Here is an 18,347-nt window from a genome sequence, read left to right as displayed (position 1 = left end):
ATAACCCCTTTAGCGCTCGCTAAAGGGGTTATGCCAGGCTTATTTATTTAGTAAACAGCGGTAATCCTTAGATTACCGCTGTTTTTACAGCATCGCTCTCGCCATCTTTTATATGGCGAGAGCGATGCGGGTCCCATTGCCGGCAATGGAGACCCGGCGGTGCCTTTCCAGCTTCAACGAAGCCTTCCAGGTACTGCCGGGTCTCCCTGTCATGCGCAGACAGACCGTTGCGCATGACACTGGAGCCCATCGCTGGCAGCGTTAGGCTGCCAGCAGCACAGCAGAGGACTGCGTCGAGGACGAGGATTCCGCTGGACTTCGTGGGACCTCGCCGGAGGGGTAAGTATTACTAAATATCAGTGGAATTTCGTTTGTATCACAGTGATACTAAACGAAAATTCCCGCTGGCATTTCGTTTCGTTAGTAAATGGGGCCCCTAGAGCCGTATTCAATTTGAGCGGACCCGCCTTTTCGCCTTCCGGACTTTTCGCCTAAATCGCGTGTTTTGCAGGCGGAACGTGCCCTCTAATTCCCGTATTCAATTTGAAAGTAGGTGAAAACGGGACCCGGCGAAACTTAAACAAGCGGAAAGTACTGTCAGATTTGGGGAAATCAGCCTGACACCCCCCAAAAGATGCTCTGACATGGGGGTTAGCTATGGTTACCCCCGATTTGGCTGAAGGTATTTGGTGTTTTTAAACGGGCTTAATAGCTGCTAAATAGCGTTTTTGTATAAGTGGTGCAGAATAGTATTCTGGAGTTTTTTTTGCAGAAAATAACTTATCCCAGAAAATTTGGGGTACTTGAAAATGGGGGCCAGCATATTTTAAAGTCGCTAAAGTTAAGTTTAAAAAAACTTGAAAAATCCACCTGCCGCAAGCCCCTGCAATGAAAAAAACACTTGGGGCATACTCGGGGACCCCCCCCCCCCGCCCAGAGTCAAGTTCGCTAGTTTTTAACTTTGTCCCCCAACATTTTTTTTTTCGCCCTCAAATTCAAAGTGATTTTTTTGGGTGTCCTTAACTGTTTTTTAATTTTTTTTTACACAGTTTACCTTTGAGGGACTGTCTGAAGGCTGCACGGGGGTTCCCGCAATGTTGCACCCCAAAACCCCAATTCTGCACTTTTTTCCGCCTGCTATTCATAGGCAAAACTTTTTCGCCTATTACATTGCATTGACTTTCCGCCTAGGCGGAAAGTCTTTCAAATTGAATACTGCGATACTTTTCCGCCTGGCGAAATGACGTCATCAGCGATTAGTTTCCCCAAAAACACACGAGAACGGCTTTTCGCCTCAAATTGAATACGGGCCCTAATGTGAAATGTAATGCCCAAACCTTTGTGTAAAACACTTTGGCCCTCATTCAGAGCCGGACGCTCTGAGCAGAGCGCACGCTCTGAATGAGGGCCGTCCTCCATAATTATGGAGCGTCCTCCTGGACGCTCGTATAGCTGTGGGTCACCACCCACAGCCTATACGAGCGTGCAGGTTGATGGCCGCGATGGTCAAGACCATCACGACCATCGCCACTGCGAGCCGGAGCCTGCGGTTGAGTTTCTGAACCGCAAGGCCCGGAGTGATTTTGGCTCTATCAGAGCCAAAATCACTCCCTCTGACATCACTAGTGATGTCAGTGGGCCGGCTTCTGACGGTAGGCGTTCCCTTGGGAACGCCCCCGTCTGGGAGGCACACCCACCAAAGGGGGCGTGCTGTCAATCAACATCGACAGCACGCCCCCTTTGATCAGACACAACGAGCGAAGGAAAGTCCTTCGCTCGTCGCGTCTGGCGCATGCGCACGACGGAGCTCCCGCCGTCGTGCGCATGCGCAGTGCACACCATCGATCCACTTGCGAGCGGACAGCCGCTTGCGAGTGGGTCTGAATCAGGGCCTTTATTTGAAATGTGCTATTCCTGTGTTGTGGAAAATGGCTAAGAAAGTGTAAATCAGATTGTATTTTAGGAAAGCAAAACTGGTTTGATGCATACCGTAGGTATTTGAAAGGATGGGAGTTTACCAGTTCCTGTGAAATGTGAGTTGTATTTACATTTTGAGAGACCGTTATAGCCTAAATCAGTTGGTATTTTAGAAAAGAGAAACTGGTTCAAGTGGTATATGTATGAAAGGAAGGAGAACATTTGGGCCCTCATTCAGAGCCGTACGCTCTGAGCAGAGCGCACGCTCTGAATGAGGGCCGGGCTCCATTTTCATGGAGCGTCCTCCTGGACGCTCGTATAGCTGTGGGTCACCACCCACAGGCTATACGAGCGTGCATTTTGATGGTCGCGATGGTCGAGACCATCGCGACCATCGAAATTGCGAGCCGGAGCCTGCGGTTGAGGTTTTCAACCGCAAGCTCCGGAGTGATTTTGGCTCTATCAGAGCCAAAATCACTCCCACTGACATCACTAGTGATGTCAGTGGGCCGGCTTCTGACGGGAGGCGTTCCCGTGGGAACGCCCCCGTCAGGGAGGCACGCCCCCGGCACGCCCACCAAAGGGGGCGTGCTGTCAATCAACATTGACAGCACGCCCCCTTTGATCGGACACAACGAGCGAAGGACTTTCCTTCGCTCGTCGCGTCTGGCGCATGCGCACGACGGAGCTCCCTCCGTCGTGCGCATGCTCAGTGCATAACATCGACCCACTTGCGAGCGGACAGCCGCTCGCGAGTGGGTCTGAATCAGGCCCCTGGTTAGCTAATTTGATATATCGTTCAGTGTAGGCACTGCAGAGTTTACTGAATGACTAAACGATTATCGTTCAGTCCTTCACTAGTCGCCTAGTGGATGTGCCCCTTAACATCTGTATGCTGTGGATAGTCCCCATCTCCTTTACTGACGGGTCTTAGGGCCTGATTCACTATCGGTCGCAACTGCGATTACGCACGCAATCGGCCGATTGTTGCGTTCTGCGCAAGTGTATGCATCGCAGTGCACAAAGACAACTGTGATCAGGACTGCGATCGCAGTGACCATGCAGACCATCGCAGAATGATTGACAGGAAGTACCATTTGGGGGTGGTGATGGGGGAGTGGTCAGCGAAACGCATACGTGCCTGAGCGTTTGAACGCCATTACAGGGTTTTCATAAATTAGCCACTGCGATGCCATACACAGCTTGGCTTTTCCCTGCGTGCGATGAGGTTAGCAATTTCTGAGTAAGGTCAGAGCTTGTGCAAGAGTTCTTGAGGTTGCGATTGTACTCTGTCACCGATGGTTTCGCCGCATCGCTAATTATTACAGATTTTTGTAAGGTAAATGGGGCGTCCTTATGTTAGGCTACGATGGCATTGGGATTGCAATCATTATCATATCTTCGCAGTGAGATTGCGTGTCTAATCGCTATTGCGATAGCAATAGCGATCTGTAGTGAATCAAACCCTGTCTTTTTAAAGACTTTTGAGTAATAAACATCTTGCCTTTAAGATAACGCCTCTACTTGTATCCTGTGACCAACAGAATAGCACAAACTGCTTTTCTGTTCTCCGGCTGTTCTGGGTTGAGCCCAGTGTCTCCAAGCTACCTTGCAGAGACTGGTTGATGCTGAGGGACCAGTGGAAGTTAGCCAACACTATCCAGGAAGTGTTGCAGCAGCAACATACCCAGAAGTAGGCAGTTCCATGTGCCAGTGTAGGAGCCTGGGTGGAAGTTAGCAGTTCCAAGTGCCAGTGTAGGAGCTCGGTGGCAGCACATTACATGCCCACTACAGTTGGTGGAGTCAGTAACAGGCGGTTACTGGCTGTAATATTTCAAATTCCAGTGGGATCAAAAATAATCTCTGATCACCTGACGAGACGAGGTCATCCAGTCACACCATCCTATTGTCCATTTTGATGGCATACAAAAACACTGCAGGACGAAAATGTTTTGATTCATTGGTCCATAAGTTGTCCTTTGGCAGTGTATTATGGCCAAATGTCAGTCTCGTTTTCTTATTTTTGCCATTTTAGCAATGGCTTTCTTACTGCCACTCAACCTATCAAACCTGCAGCTTGAGGTCTTCTCTACACAGTTGTACTTGAGGCTGTTGTCCTAATTCCTATCATGCAAGTTGTAGACTTTCAGAAACTTGTCTTCTGATTCTTTTGTGATTCCTGTCTGAGTTATCTCCCATGTTTCCAAATGCATTTTGATGGTATAGTAAACTGCACTTGCTGACACCTTCGCTTTTCAATTTCTCTAAAGGAAAGGGTTTTAATAGTCTGTTTTCCTTTGTTAATCATCTTTTTCTAGCCATTTTGACAGCATTATACTACTTAAAACGTTAAAACGTCCGTTTTTCGCCGCTAATTGAATAGGGTCCTAAGTTTTAAATGTAAGGTACATTTTCACTTGGAAACCAATAAATTATATAGCAATCAAGTCAGTTTATCCGTAAAATACATTTATAGAGTAAATTCAGAATCCTGCACCCTATTACATTTGGCCATGTGTGTTGTATTAAATATGTATGTCTAAATGTGCCATAATCTTTTATAGGAGGACTATCTAACTGTAGGGACAAATGCTACTCTTTGAGGCTTTTGTGTTGGCCCACGTCTTTGATGACAATCTTTATAGACCTTGATGTATTCGTCCTGCAACTACGTTGTCAAAATATAATTATGTACGTACTTGGTAAGCATTGCCTTGTAGTAATGCATAAATTAACTATGAGGCAGGGATAAGTGACAAAAATGGACTCTGCTGTTAGGGTCTTGGAAAAATGTTTTACGTGTGTTTAGCGAGAGGGTAAGAAGAAAAATATTTTTCCACCCCATGTGTTATGGTAAGCGACACAAAGCAGTGTTTGCAGAAAAAAAGAAATGATCCTTAGTTTATTAAATTGAGTCTACTGCCAGTATTGCTAGAATTACTTTGAACTTGTTCCAGATATAATCTTTGCATAACATTCGCTGGCAGCAACTCAGATCCTAACACATGGTAATGATCCATTTTTCTAGGCCCACTGAAGAAATCATGTTTTCCCTGATCACAGTGACTTATACAATTGCATATTCAAATCAGCAGCAGGTGCTTTGTGATCACAATTATTCCTGGGGGTATGTAAGATAGAGATGTGCCCTTCGAGGTAGGACAAAACCGTACATTGTTCCCATTCATTAATAACCCCATATGAGGTGCGATGCTCTGCAAAAAGCCAACTCAACTGTTTCACCTTACATCATGCTGGGCGGCCTTGGAAGTTTAAGCAGTGTAACATTTGATTCATATCATCTCTGGCCTTTGTAACTTTCAAAGTTATATATACAAAGCACAAAAGAATTTGTGATTTTCACAGCAGTAGACTAAAGTTTGACTCTCTCGTCCATCAAAATCCCTCTTTGATAGTTCAGTAGTTTTGTTAATTACCTGTGACTAATTTGTTTTAATTCAAGCCCAGGAACTTTGCAAGACATTTACCTGCTCATACTTTACCAGTCGAGTAATATAACCTATACTGTAACAGCTGTTAGCTGCCCTCGGACTAATAGTTTCAGCATGTGCTGTGGGCTAATGTATTTCATTTTCATGATGTGATGTGGTTAAATAAAAAAGAGAGGCTTTAAACTCCCAAACATAAGAGCTTCACATTCTCTCTTTAGTAATTGTTGTGGAGTGAGGAGAAATAATTCCATGATTCAGATTAATTTGCAGTAATAGCTGATTGAGCAAGAATGGGCAAATGGTGACCAATAAACACAAAACTTACAGTGAAGATAAAAGATTTAAGCAGTGTCAGATAGAGAATGGAGGGAAGTGAGACACATTACACAGGTCTGCTATGAAAAAGCTTCTGAACACGAATATGACTCCCGATTTTGCATACGACATCACGTTTTTCTGCAAAACATGTATTTATGAATGTCATTTTTTTCATATTCTTTAAAGTACTAAATGTATTCTGCCTACATCAGTTGGTTGTATAGAACGTTGCAATTCAGTTCTCGTCATAAAACTTCCACCCGCCCAGTGCCAGATTAAGGTCCACATGGGTTTGGAGCTGAAATCTAGAAAGGGCCTAAACCCCATACTGTCTAAAGCAGGGATGGGGAACCTTTTTTCTGCCGAGGGCCATTTTGATATATACATTATTCCTGGGCCCAGTAAAGGCCACACTCCTCCATGTGACATCACATGGGGGCGGGGGTCACAATTGATGGTGATTACAGCAATGCCGGAGCATCCTCAGCTGTAAGGGCAGTGGTGTGACCGTCTGAAGCGTCCTAAAGATGCTCCAGGCGACACTGCTGCATAGATTCTGGCTGCAGGGTGCCAGATGGGGCTAGCAGAAAAAAAGCTCTGAGGGCCAGACCAAATGATTCTGGAGGCCTTATACGGCTCCTGGGCCTGAGGTTCCCCATCCCTGGTCTAAAGGAACATTGCACACACACAAAAAGTAAAACTACAAGGTGGGCTGGCGAAGGTGAAACCAAATACAACAGATGCAACACAGTTTTGCCCTGTGCCGGCTCATTTTAACCCCTGTCTAAAAAAGTTTAGAAATTGGAATAAATTATGTTATCAAATCAAGTTTAGTAGATCCAAATAAAGTTTTACTTCCACCTCTACATATAAAATTAGGACTGATTAAACAATTGTAAAAGCACTGCCTAAAGATGGAGAAACTTTCAAATATCTTTGGACCAAATTCCCTAACCTATCCGATGCTAAACTGAAGGAAGGCATTTTTACGGGCCCTGACATTAGAAAGTTAATAAAAGATGAACGCTTCGGGCATGTAATGAATATTGTGGAACTTTCGGCGTGGACTTCGTTCAAACAAGTGATTTCAACATTTTTAGGCAATGTCAAGGATCCAGACTACAAAGAAATTATCAGGGAAATGCTTAATAGTTACAGAAACCTTGGCTGCAATATGAGTTTAAAGGTATATTTTTTGAATTCCCATATTGAGCATTTCCCGAATAATCTCGGAGACTACAGTGAAGAACAGGGTGAACGATTCCACCAAGACGTTAAAGATGTAGAAAGAAGATACCAGGGTCGTTGGGATGTCAGCATGATGGCTGACTACTGCTGGATGATACACAGAGATGACACAGAAAAAGCTTATAAGCGAAAAGCGACAAAACGAAGTTTGAAGACAAAAAAAAATATTAACGATCTGTTCAATAATTATGGTTTTGTTTCTATTATTGTGTGATTTTTTATTGTTATTTTATTATGTAATTAAGACAAAAACACAGTGATATCATCTACAGTTCTTTGTATTTCACAATAAATATTTCAAAACAATTTAAACTTCTTTATTTTCTTAAAAATGTATGTAACCCCCTTATAGGTAAATGTGATGTGGTAATTTTATTTAATATACTATTTCTTGATGTACACAGGAGTATAATTAAGAATATAAAAGTATTATTAAAAAAGCTTTCAATACCTTAAATTTTACAGACCTGTGTTATTTATCAGGGTTGTGTCCTTTGAAAGCTCCGGTATATCGCCACATATAGCTGTTATGTCAAACAGGTGGCCTGTCCCTCTGCAACATTTAATTGGCCTCTTGTACTGGTCAGTGGGACAGCATATGTATGAAGTCTATTTTCCCATGACTGCATAGGCCCAGCTGTAAGCTATTATAGATGTCCACTACTAGCCTGCATTGTGGAGTGAAAGTGTTGCCAAGGTCACAAGCGTCTGCTCGGTTAGACCGCCCACTCATGGCCCATTGGTACAGTACAGCCATGCAGCAAATAAAGTTTTAGGTGCCAGATTAGCCCATCAGGGCACCAGCCCATCTGGCATATGGCCAATCATTCCTGTGCATTAATATACATCTACCTAATAGTCTATGGTTGCTAAAGTTCAAATAGTAATATAATACATTTTCTTGTGCTATTTAGGACTATATTTGTGCAGTCTACATGTGGCAATCTTGCATTGTGCTGTTGTTTTGCTACAGGTACACCAGAACGGGGACTGCCGGTCACAATCCTGACGGCAAAATGCTGGCGGGGGATGTATGATAGGCGTCGAGATACTGACGCCTATCATAGTCCCGATGCCGGAATCCAGGATGACGCGGGACCGAACGAGGTAAATTCGGCCCCTCTGTCCTCTTAGCTGCGTGAGGGAAGGGTTATTTTAGGGGGAGGACTTAGGGTTAGGCATCCCCCTGGGAGGGTTAGGCTAGGGGAAGGCGGGGTTAGGGTTAGGCACCCCCCGGGAGTGTTAGGTTTAGGGGGTGGGGAGGGGGGGTCAGGTTTAGGCACTAACGGGGGGAGGTTAGGGTTAGGCACCCCTAAGGGTGGTTTAGTAGGGTTAGGGAGGGGAGGGTTAGGTTTACTTACCTCCGCTGTCTGGATTTACACCTAAATAGCTGCCAACAATACAATCCCATTCCCACTAGAACTGAAGTACCTGTAATGTTGTAGAAGTTTATTGGGAGTTTTGTCAGCCAGAAATGTGTTAAGAGCATGTTAATTTTTTAACAATTCCCCTGTAGAAAATTAGGAGGTTAGGCACAGATCTATTGTACAAGTATGGATTAATTGAGTTCTACTATGTTTACAGCGTAAAACGGCTGCCTGGCTGCAAGTACACAGGGTGCGGGCAGGTGAAAACAAGTTAATAAAACCTGAACAACCACGTCCCCAAAGTGACAAGGTGGTTTTTTTTTTATTTATTTTAACCACTTTCTTTCCAGATGGTTTATAGAGCCTTTATAATCATATCAAATTTGTCTCTTTATGATGCCTCAGTTTAAATGACAATAGTTTTTTTTATTTCTTATGCTGGGTATACATTGCCAGATAAAATGCCTCTTGGGCCAACAAACATTTTATCTTGCAGCCTGCAGATATCGCATGCATACAATGAAAGATTTCTCACGATGTATTGGCCCTGATACCTGCCCTCCGCCCCTGGGGGAGGAGACATTTTCCCGTTGCTTCCATGGGAAGGAACAGGGGAAATGTCTGTCTGTCAGCCGCGGCTGGGCATACACTACCCGATGCGGCCAACATTTTAACTTGCAGATATCGCATCGGACAGGCATGCAGGACGATCCAGCATGCCTGACCGATCAATATTTAACCCTCGGTCGGCCACACACAGACTACAATTATCTAGGCGATCCACAGATATCGGGCAGATCGGCCCGATAATTGTAGAGTGTATGCCCAGCATTAGTCTACAAACACAAGTTTTCTATTACAAAAATATTTTAAGTTATGGGCATTGCTAGGAGGAGGAAGGCATAATAGTTTCCCATGATTGATTGTTACTCTATTATAAAGTTACTGCAGCTGCTCAAATATATTGAGTGCAGAATTTTATTTATTTTAATTTTTTTCGTACTGCATGATAATTTATTACTTGTTTTTCTGGCAATGTGTTTGCAGAAGGAACTTGATCCATTCTCACCTGCCCATTAGCAATGTGAGATAGCTTCTTAATCCAGGCCATTGTAGTCCTCTTGGCCGGGAGACTACTGGAGGGATGTTCTAAGTGGGATGTTCAGCTGGTATTCCGTGATCACACCATGGGTGTGGGGCTTAATGACGAGATTCATCATGAATCACATCATTCATTCCCAGGACTGCCAACTTCTTTTTTGAAATGGATTAGACACGCGAGGGTGGTCTACTCTCTTAAAGGTCCGGGAAAAATTTCAGAAGTCTCCCTCACATTCCAGAATGCTGATTTAGCATTCGCTCATTGGTAACAAATCACTTCTTACAGTGATTCAGCATCTCAAACCTTCATGCAGGAAGTCAAAGTGATGTCACTGATGCTGCAGTTTTGCTTGGTTCTGTGCTTATAATTTTTCTTAGTAAATTCATGTCCCAAAAGCTACTTAGCTTGAGTTCTGAGCTACATGAATATCAACCTTATCAGTAGTGTATCACTGCCGTTTTGCAACCATGGCTGTCCTGAACTGCACTTGCAAATTTAGTGTTAATCACAACCGATAGCCACTACACTTACAGTAGAGTTACTGAAACTATGAGTCAGACGTGGCCATTTTAAGTGCACATTTTGCACTGACCTTTGTCAGAAGAAATGTTTAGATCTGTATTTGATGTGTGTCTGGCTAGACTGTCCTCATAGGGCACAGTAAGTACAGTCAGCTGGTGATCGCATATAGATTGCGACCAGTTAACTTTTATTTATGTCAAGAATGACTAAAGCCTTTTTTTATCGCATTTCTAAGACATTGCTAAATTCCCAGTCTCTAACATGTTGGGTATCTGCCTAGGTTTTCGTGTCAGTGTCTGGGGCCTGCTTGCACTTTGATGTTGGTTGAATGTCTCTATGGGTTGGGTGTCTCTGATAATGCTGGAATCAGGATCCCGGCAGCGTTATCCCGACGGTAGAAATTCAGACTCATACAGGTAAGTATTCTAACCCTTCCCCTAACCCACCATTCCCGCAGCTTAACCCTAACCCCCCCCTCCCGCTGCCTAACCTTAACAGCCCCCCCTCAGACTGACCATAACCCACCCAACCCCGCAGCCTAACCCTAACCGTCCTCTCCCGCAGCCTAACCCTCCTCCTTGTTCCTAACCATAAACCTAACCCTGATACTTGCTGTCTGAATCACAGCCATTGGGATTCTGGAGCCGGAATTCTGAGTACTGTCTGCATTTTATGCACCAGGATGGTAACTACATCCCATCACCCCCCCCCCCCCCCCCTCAGACATGGTGACATAACCATGCTGCCCTTTTTTTTACACTCTGACACCCTCCTACTGCATTACTGACAACTACCTTTTGAGCGGAGAACTAAAAGTGAAACATTTTCCGAATTAAATAAAAGTTGGATTTTCTGTTTTGATGATTTAAGTACTTTGCTGTTGGCTACAAAGGTATACAATCCAATACTGCATTCTGTATTAAAATTCTTCATTTTCCGCCTGCCTGTAGGAACTGCACCTGAACAAAGCTGCTTCATTCTCCCGGACAAGTACATACTTTGGGCATTCCTTTAATTTTACACATTTTTGGATAATGTATTTTGAGTGTGTTCCAGAACTCTACCACGCCGCTGGTAATGTGTGCACAATTATACAATCAACAGGTGTAAATAACAAACCTAATTCTACATGATAACACATTCTTATGTGAAAATATTAATTTAATTGTAACATAATATTTTAGGCTTAGAAAAATGTAACCAATTAACCGTTTGTAAGAAGTCTAGGAAGACAAGCTGTGTAGCCTCAGTCTCCAGGCAATCTAGACAACCCCACTAACTAGGTAGGGATTTGATTGAAATTACAGGTATATCCAAATCATGCTCCTTCACTTGATTTGCAAATAAACAGGCAGTGTGCCGTGTTTTTGTATATGTAAAATTTGCAGCATTTCCTGTTTTTAAAAAATCTATATTCTGCTGAATGCCACAGTCCAAGCGTGGAACTACTAGCGGTGCACCCAGTGCACAGAATCGGGGCCTGCAGTGATGAAGGGGTCCGCAGACAGTCGGTCATTGCCTCACTGTGAGTACATGGCCGTCTGACTGCAGACTCCTTAATCGCTGAGAGCTGCCGGGACAGCTGTCAGCAGTAGCAGTGTTCTCCCCAGAAATTTTGTCCAACCGGGTGGGGGAACTTTGCAATTATGCGCGCCCCGGGAAAAGGGGTGTCTCCCTTACCAATCCAGCCCGAAATGTGTCAGGCTGCTCCCCCACTGGCTCTCAGTCAAAAGTGCCCATTATGCAGTGCCCCCTGTAGTTTAGCTTTGCCCTTATGCAGTGCCCCCTGGCTGAAGTAGTGTCCCTATGTAGTGCCCACAGACTGGTCGCTTATGTAGTGCCCCAGGCTTAAATAGTGCCCCCAGACTTGCCTCTTATGCAGTGCCCCCAGGTTTAAAGTGCCCCTTATGCAGTGCCCCCAGGCTGGCCGCTTTATGCAGTGCCCCCAGGCTTAAATAGTGCCCCCAGACTGGCCCCGTATGCAGTGCCCCCAGGCTTAAATAGTGCCCCCAGGCTGGCCCCTTTATGCAGTGCCCCCAGGCTGGCCCCTTTATGCAGTGCCCCTAGGCTTAAATAGTGCCCCCAGGCTGGCCCCTTTATGCAGTGCCCCCAGGCTGGCCCCTTTATGCAGTGCCCCCAGGTTTAAAGTGTCCCTTATGCAGTGCCCCCAGACTGGTCCTGGTCCCAGCCCAGCACTTACCTTTACTTGCTGGCCGCTCTCGCTGCCTCGCTTGACTGGATCTAAATAGATCCAGCAGGCGCGCGGGGCAGGCTCCTCACGTCGCGGGTGATGTCATGAGGTCACCCGCGCAGTGCATCATTGGGAAAGCTGGCCTCTGAAGTGATCGGAGGCTTCTTTAGCCTCCGGTCACTTCAGAGGCCAGCATTCCACAGTGGGGGAAAGTGCCGGGCAGCAGGCTGTTTCTGCTGGGCGATGCGCCCGTAGAAAACAGCCTGGTGAGGACACTGAGTAGTATACTAATGAGACTCATAGTGTGAATCTCTGACACTATTTGTCTCATTAGTATACCACTGTTGTGCCGATGACTTGCTGGTGCGAGTAGTGCTGGTGGGGAGGGGGCAGACCAGGTACCGGCTGGTTTGGATTACCTCCCCTTCCGTCACTCGCCCCCGGCGCAAAGAAGAGGAGAGGAGCTGCCCTGCCAGTACCAGCCCACAATGAGTGATGGTAAATGATGACAGTGAATAGTGATCTAAATAATAGTTAATAATAGCATATTACAAATTCATGTTATTCTTTTCATATCATATACATCATATCATATCATAGATATTTAGGGGCATATTTACTAAGCAGTGTATTTACCAAACTCAATTATTACAGATTTTGCTTGCTAAATTTATAAGGGCAATAATACTTCATGAAAACAAGCCTGAGTTTGTATTTACTATTATTGGCCTTAATGGCAAAATATGTAAAGATCGGGGCATTTGTAAATTCATTGCTTAGTAAATATGCCCCATAAACTTAAAATATCTCGAAATGACCGTGACATTATATGAAAAGAATAATATGGATTTTGCATGGGAGAAGGAAGGGGGGCATATCTTTGCTCGGGTTGGGTATGAAATCCCAGCTGTTGGGATGCCTCTGGTCAGAATACTGACAGCGGCATCCCGACTCCCATAGAGAACAGCGGTAAGTATTTGTCTAACCCCAACCCTAACCCTCCCTCCCCGGTGCCTAACCCTAGCCTCCCCGCACCCTAAACCTAACCACCCCCCCTTGTGCCTAAACATATCCTCCCCGCACCCTAATCCTAACCCTCCCCCTAATGCCTAACCCTAGCCTCCTCCTAACACCCCGATACTTACCTTGGGGATGCCGGTGGTCGGGATACCGACCTGTTGGGATTTCAGCTACGGTCTTTTGACTGTCGCCGTCCCGTACGCCGGGATGCCGACTACATCCCCTTTGCTCCTGGGCCCATCACTTGCTAGTTCCACCACTGCCACAGTCAATTATTTTAGCTGAGGTACATTACATTACATTAGAATTGCCAATATAGCAAATAACGAGGTATAGGGATCAATTCCTGGGTCCAGACTTTGCCACGGACCTGAATCCTGGCCTTGCTTCTAGCATTTCATAACTGTACATTGGGGATGGGCTGATGACTGAAAAATGGCAGCCCTTTTATTTAAAAAGCAAACAACAAAAATAAAACCGATGATTAAACAAGAACGCACCATATACAACATTTTGGTGTATATTTTATTTTATTTTGCTTTCTCTACCTTCTTGTTCTCGAATAGCCAATCAGATGCTGGTGATCACAGCCATGCAGCATGTATTTATACTGATCAGTGCTGACTGCTCTTCAGTACCATTGCAGTAGGTATTTATCGGAGTAAGCAGGTTTGATGGCATATTTTGGGTGTTTAAGCAAAAGTGGATATCTGTAATCTTGATTTTAGCAAAATAGTGTTTCCCTACTGTATGTATAACTGGAGAAACAATAGATTTGCTACAATCCATACATACAGTATATATATGCAGAAATACATATAAAACACATTTTGTACACAAAGTGAGACCATGTGCTTTTTTTCAATTTAAGGGAAAGCAGTTCATTATTATAAATATGGTATAGTTCTACTTAAAATCAGAAAATATGGTGTTTATTTCCCAGACCTTTTTTTTTTATTACTTCCAAATGAGTATTTATTACTTGTTATATTATTTGTTTGAAATGACCAAATTTAAGGTTTTATTAAAAATGTTAAGTTGCAAGCAGGATCTTATTACATGGTGTTATTGAATGGGATTCAGTTAAGGTTTATTATTATTATTATTATGAAAAAGGGTGCTTGTTATGTTCTCCGCTAAAGTTTTCCCTTTTCTCTGTGCTTATAGCATTTTTGATTGTTTGTATCAATCTCTAGCTTCACTGGATAGTACTTTGTTTTATGATTTTATTTTTGTCTCTGCTTATATTTGAATTTATATAAGACCTGGGGAGTTGCGTAGGTATTTGCTAAGCAACTACCCAGGTATTTGCAATCGTTTTAAAACAGGCATGCAAGACATGTAGCTCCTCAGGCAGTTGGCACACGTCTATGGCAGTTGGCACACTTTAAGAATCCACATGTTAAATAAGAACTGAACTCAAAATAGAGTTTCCCCATTATGATAATTCTCCAACTATTTTTTGCCAGATTACTTCTACTTGGTGTGTATGACCCTGGGCATGGGCCCACCATGTTTACAGTAAATAACTATAGTGAGAAGTTGTAACCAAGCTGCACAGTTTGTGCTATACATTCTCATTTGCTTTACAACCTATAGCATAACCCTTAATTCAATGAAATGTTACATTTATTATTCGATCAGATTGGGCTGCTCTTTAACTATACAGGTATTTGCATGAACCATAGAATAAAGCTGGCCACACATCTAAAGATTATCTGTCCAACCAGCCAACTAGTTGATTGGTTGGAATGAAAATCTGGTAAGGGATTAAAGCAAATGACAATCAGCAATTTGCTCCCAAATGGCGGAAAATGGACTAAAAACTGTTGTTTGAACTAATTGTTTTGATCAAACATTTAACAAACTTGTCTGATGACCATTTTCATCTGTTTTCTGGCATTTTGGAGCAAATTGCTGATCATCATTTACTCCCATACGATACCAGATTTTCAATCAACTAGTTGGCTGGTTGGATGAAAGTTGGTCTAGTGTGTGGCCAGCTTTAGAGTAGAAGTTGGCCCATGCATGCAGATCTTATTACCTACAGTAGCTAAGTTGTTTTTAACAAAGTTCTTCTGACACTGCGCCGTCTGTGGCTAACTCAACAGTAATTGTAAAAAATCATCATCTAGATGAATAAAGATCCCCATTGGTATGTGCAGCCTTATTGGATGACCGGGAAGCTGGAAATGCCCTCCTTGCAGGTTTCACCAATGTGTGAGACTGCTTGTGTGCACAGCTTTAGTACACTTAAGTACTTAGTCACACTTTAAGACTTTGCCAAACAATGCTAACGACTAGACCAGTTCAGCCCAACAATTCCAAAAACAATATACAGAATACACACTACCCATTAATAGTATAGTTCCAAACGATCCTTTTGATTCCAAATCGTCTCGGCGATATAGTGTCTCCATACTCTGTCACATAATTGTGCTTACAGGTTAGAAAATGGTAATTATAATAATTGACTGAACTGAACAGACAATACAGGAACAGGAAGTACTATTTTTGCCATTACGGCTTTGCTTATGTATTGTGTAGACGCTAGTTATATATTCTTCTGCAGTGCTCTACTATTGGTACTGTTGATTCTACCTTTGTAATTTTCCCTGTGAGAATAAATAGTGAGCAAGCTGTTGTTGCCTATGTGGTCACTACAGTAAGCTTCGTGTGAGTTTAGAAGAGGAGGGAGAGAAGGATTCTTATCCATGGGAGCTGTTGGATCAAGGACTAGCTACTCAGGAGAGAGTTCCTTGTCTCAATCTGATTTATAAATCAGATTAGAGAAAATAATCATGACAACTACAGGAATTTTCTATGAATGGATGACCACACCTTTCAGGAGCTGTTGCAACTGGTTACTCCCAACATAGGGCCGGAAGATGCCTATTTAAGGAGAACCATACCCACATAACAACGCTTGGTGGCTTTACTGTGCTTCCTGCCTTCTAGAAGGTCCCTGACAGACCTTAAGTTCAGCACAATCAACTCAGCACAAGTGCCGGACCGGATCATACCTCAGAACTGCCAAGCCATCATCTAGTTGCTTAAAGATCAATATTTAAAGGTAAGTGCAAAATTTAAAAAACAATATTTTTTTGTTTATAAATACAAAACTTTCAATAAACTTTTTAAATAAACATAAAACATTAGAAAAATATATTATCAAACTGTACAAACACTATAGAATATTACTATATATAAACTGTAGAACCGTAACATTAAATAAATCTAAATCCTAAATTAACTATAAAGAAAGTCTCAAAGGTTCTGATACTGAGGCTCAAACTGGTTTAAACTATCCTCACTGAATGGCACACAACTAAACCCCAACCCACTGCCGCTTGCTGGGGTGGAAGTTCCTGGCACCCAGGGGAAGGGATTTGGGGGTGGCGGACATGCTGCTGCTGTAACGGTGGATTAAAACTGTGTGAAGGGAAGCATGGTAAACAGTCCTGAAAGCCTCTTGACTGTAGGCCATAGGGGTTGCAATGAAGCTGTTCATAGCCACCTATCCTCTATCAGCTTTCACCTTATTTTTTTCTGTGGGCTTTCTTTCCAATCCATCATTTCCCTCAGTTTTGCAGTCCTCCTATTGAGTACTGCACTGGTATGGTGGATTAGGGAGTCAGTTGTATCTGTTGCCATGGTCATTTCTTTCCCCTCCTAATGGTCTGGATATGAATGGCAGGAGTTGGGTTGACTGTTGTGGGAGGTGTTGGAGGTTGTGGGGGAGCTGGAGGTTCATCCAAAGCCAGAACATTCTCTTCTGGTTCCTCTCACAATGCAGAGGGCTGAAATATAAAAATAAACATGTCATGTTAATATGTATATCAATGTCCACATTTTTAACCATATCAATATTTTCTATTTCTAGATGCCTTCCACAAATGAGGAATGGCTGGCTGGTGCCCAGAATTTTGAAGACTGATGAAATTTGTACTATGGAGGAGCCATTGATGGGAAACATGTTTGTATAATGCCACCCCTACAAGTGGTTCCCATTATTATAAATACTCGTATAAGGGATTTTTGAGCACTGTCATGAAGGCAATTGTCAATGCAAACTACAAGTTTTATATTTGTGGATAGTGGCAAAAATAGAAGAGTCTCTGATGGTGGGGCTTTGGAGCAGATGGATTTTCATTATAGTATCATCTACTCTGTCAGCCAGACAATGTATGAACACTCAGCCATGAGAGGAGGATCTTTAATTACTGGCTCTCAAGAGCTTGGAGAGGTGTTACTGAACAGGGCCACAATGCTTGCAGTATTTTAATGGAGATGGTGCCATGGAATTGCACCATGACATGGTGGTTTACACATTGCAATGCATTGTTTATGTTTGAGAGGATAATAAAAAATCCAATTTTTGACATCACATAAAACTTTTGTTGTCTTATTTCTCCTTCCCATGTTACCTGACATTTCACGAGTCTGTTTGAACACTGGCCAGGCTGCTCATGGCAAGATGACGTGAATTATTGAAATTCGAGTGCCCGACGGATGGGACATTCAATTTCCAAAGTTGTGCAGACATTCAACATTCATCGATCTATGTGTCACGTGTATACCGGGAATACCTCATGGAAGGCATTACCAGCCACCATGGATAGAGCAGTGGCTGACCACGGGTGCTTAATGATCATGACTAGCGACAATTGACCAGAATTGTCTGTGGTAACAGACAAGCGACACTGGCTAAATTCACATCCACATTCAATGCAGGAGGTGCCAGACGCATATCCAGCAGGTCAGTGCAGCATTCTTTAGCTTTCATGGGATATGAGAGCAGAACACCCACCAGAGTGCCCCTTTTAGCACTACAACACTGGACACATTGCTTCACTTGGGTTTGCGACGTTGCTAATTGGATCCTGGAAGACTGATATGTAGCGTGGCCCATTGAGTCACAGTTCCAGTTGTTTCGGCTGATGGTAGAATGTGGCTCAGACCCCACGAGGCCATGGACCCCAGTTGTCAACAAGGCACTGTACAGACAGGTACATGTCATGTGTTGGATCTGTAGGTCCGCCTTAAAACATCATTGACCGGTAACCGCTCTGTTGCATTGCTTGATGACTATTTGCAGCCCAGCAGGATCATGTACTGTGTCATCGGTCCCAAGTTGTCCAGTACTGGTTCGATGAGTAATCTGGAGAGTTCCAACTAATGGTGTGGCCACAACGTCCGCCCAACATGAA

The 18,347-nt window shown here is 43.6% G+C and overlaps 1 protein-coding gene across 2 annotated transcripts in view; it reads left to right on the top strand.

Annotated features, from left to right (window-relative positions):
- Positions 1 to 18,347, top strand: part of LOC148540666 (chloride channel CLIC-like protein 1) — a 330,115-nt gene that overhangs the window by 68,512 nt on the left and 243,256 nt on the right. The window contains exon 1 of one of the 2 annotated variants that reach the window (XM_088442558.1): positions 4,548 to 4,608. The exons of the other annotated variant lie outside the window; for it this stretch is intronic. The gene's annotated coding sequence lies outside the window, so the exon portion shown is untranslated. Of the gene's footprint in view, positions 1 to 4,547; positions 4,609 to 18,347 lie in introns of those variants that run through there. 2 annotated transcript variants of the gene reach the window in all.

This window comes from Taudactylus pleione, unplaced genomic scaffold, assembly GCF_031769625.1.
Source record: "Taudactylus pleione unplaced genomic scaffold, aTauple2 ptg000018l, whole genome shotgun sequence".
NCBI lineage: Eukaryota > Metazoa > Chordata > Amphibia > Anura > Myobatrachidae > Taudactylus > Taudactylus pleione.
Note: the sequence above shows the minus strand (reverse complement) of the source record. Positions and strands in the feature narration are given on the sequence as shown.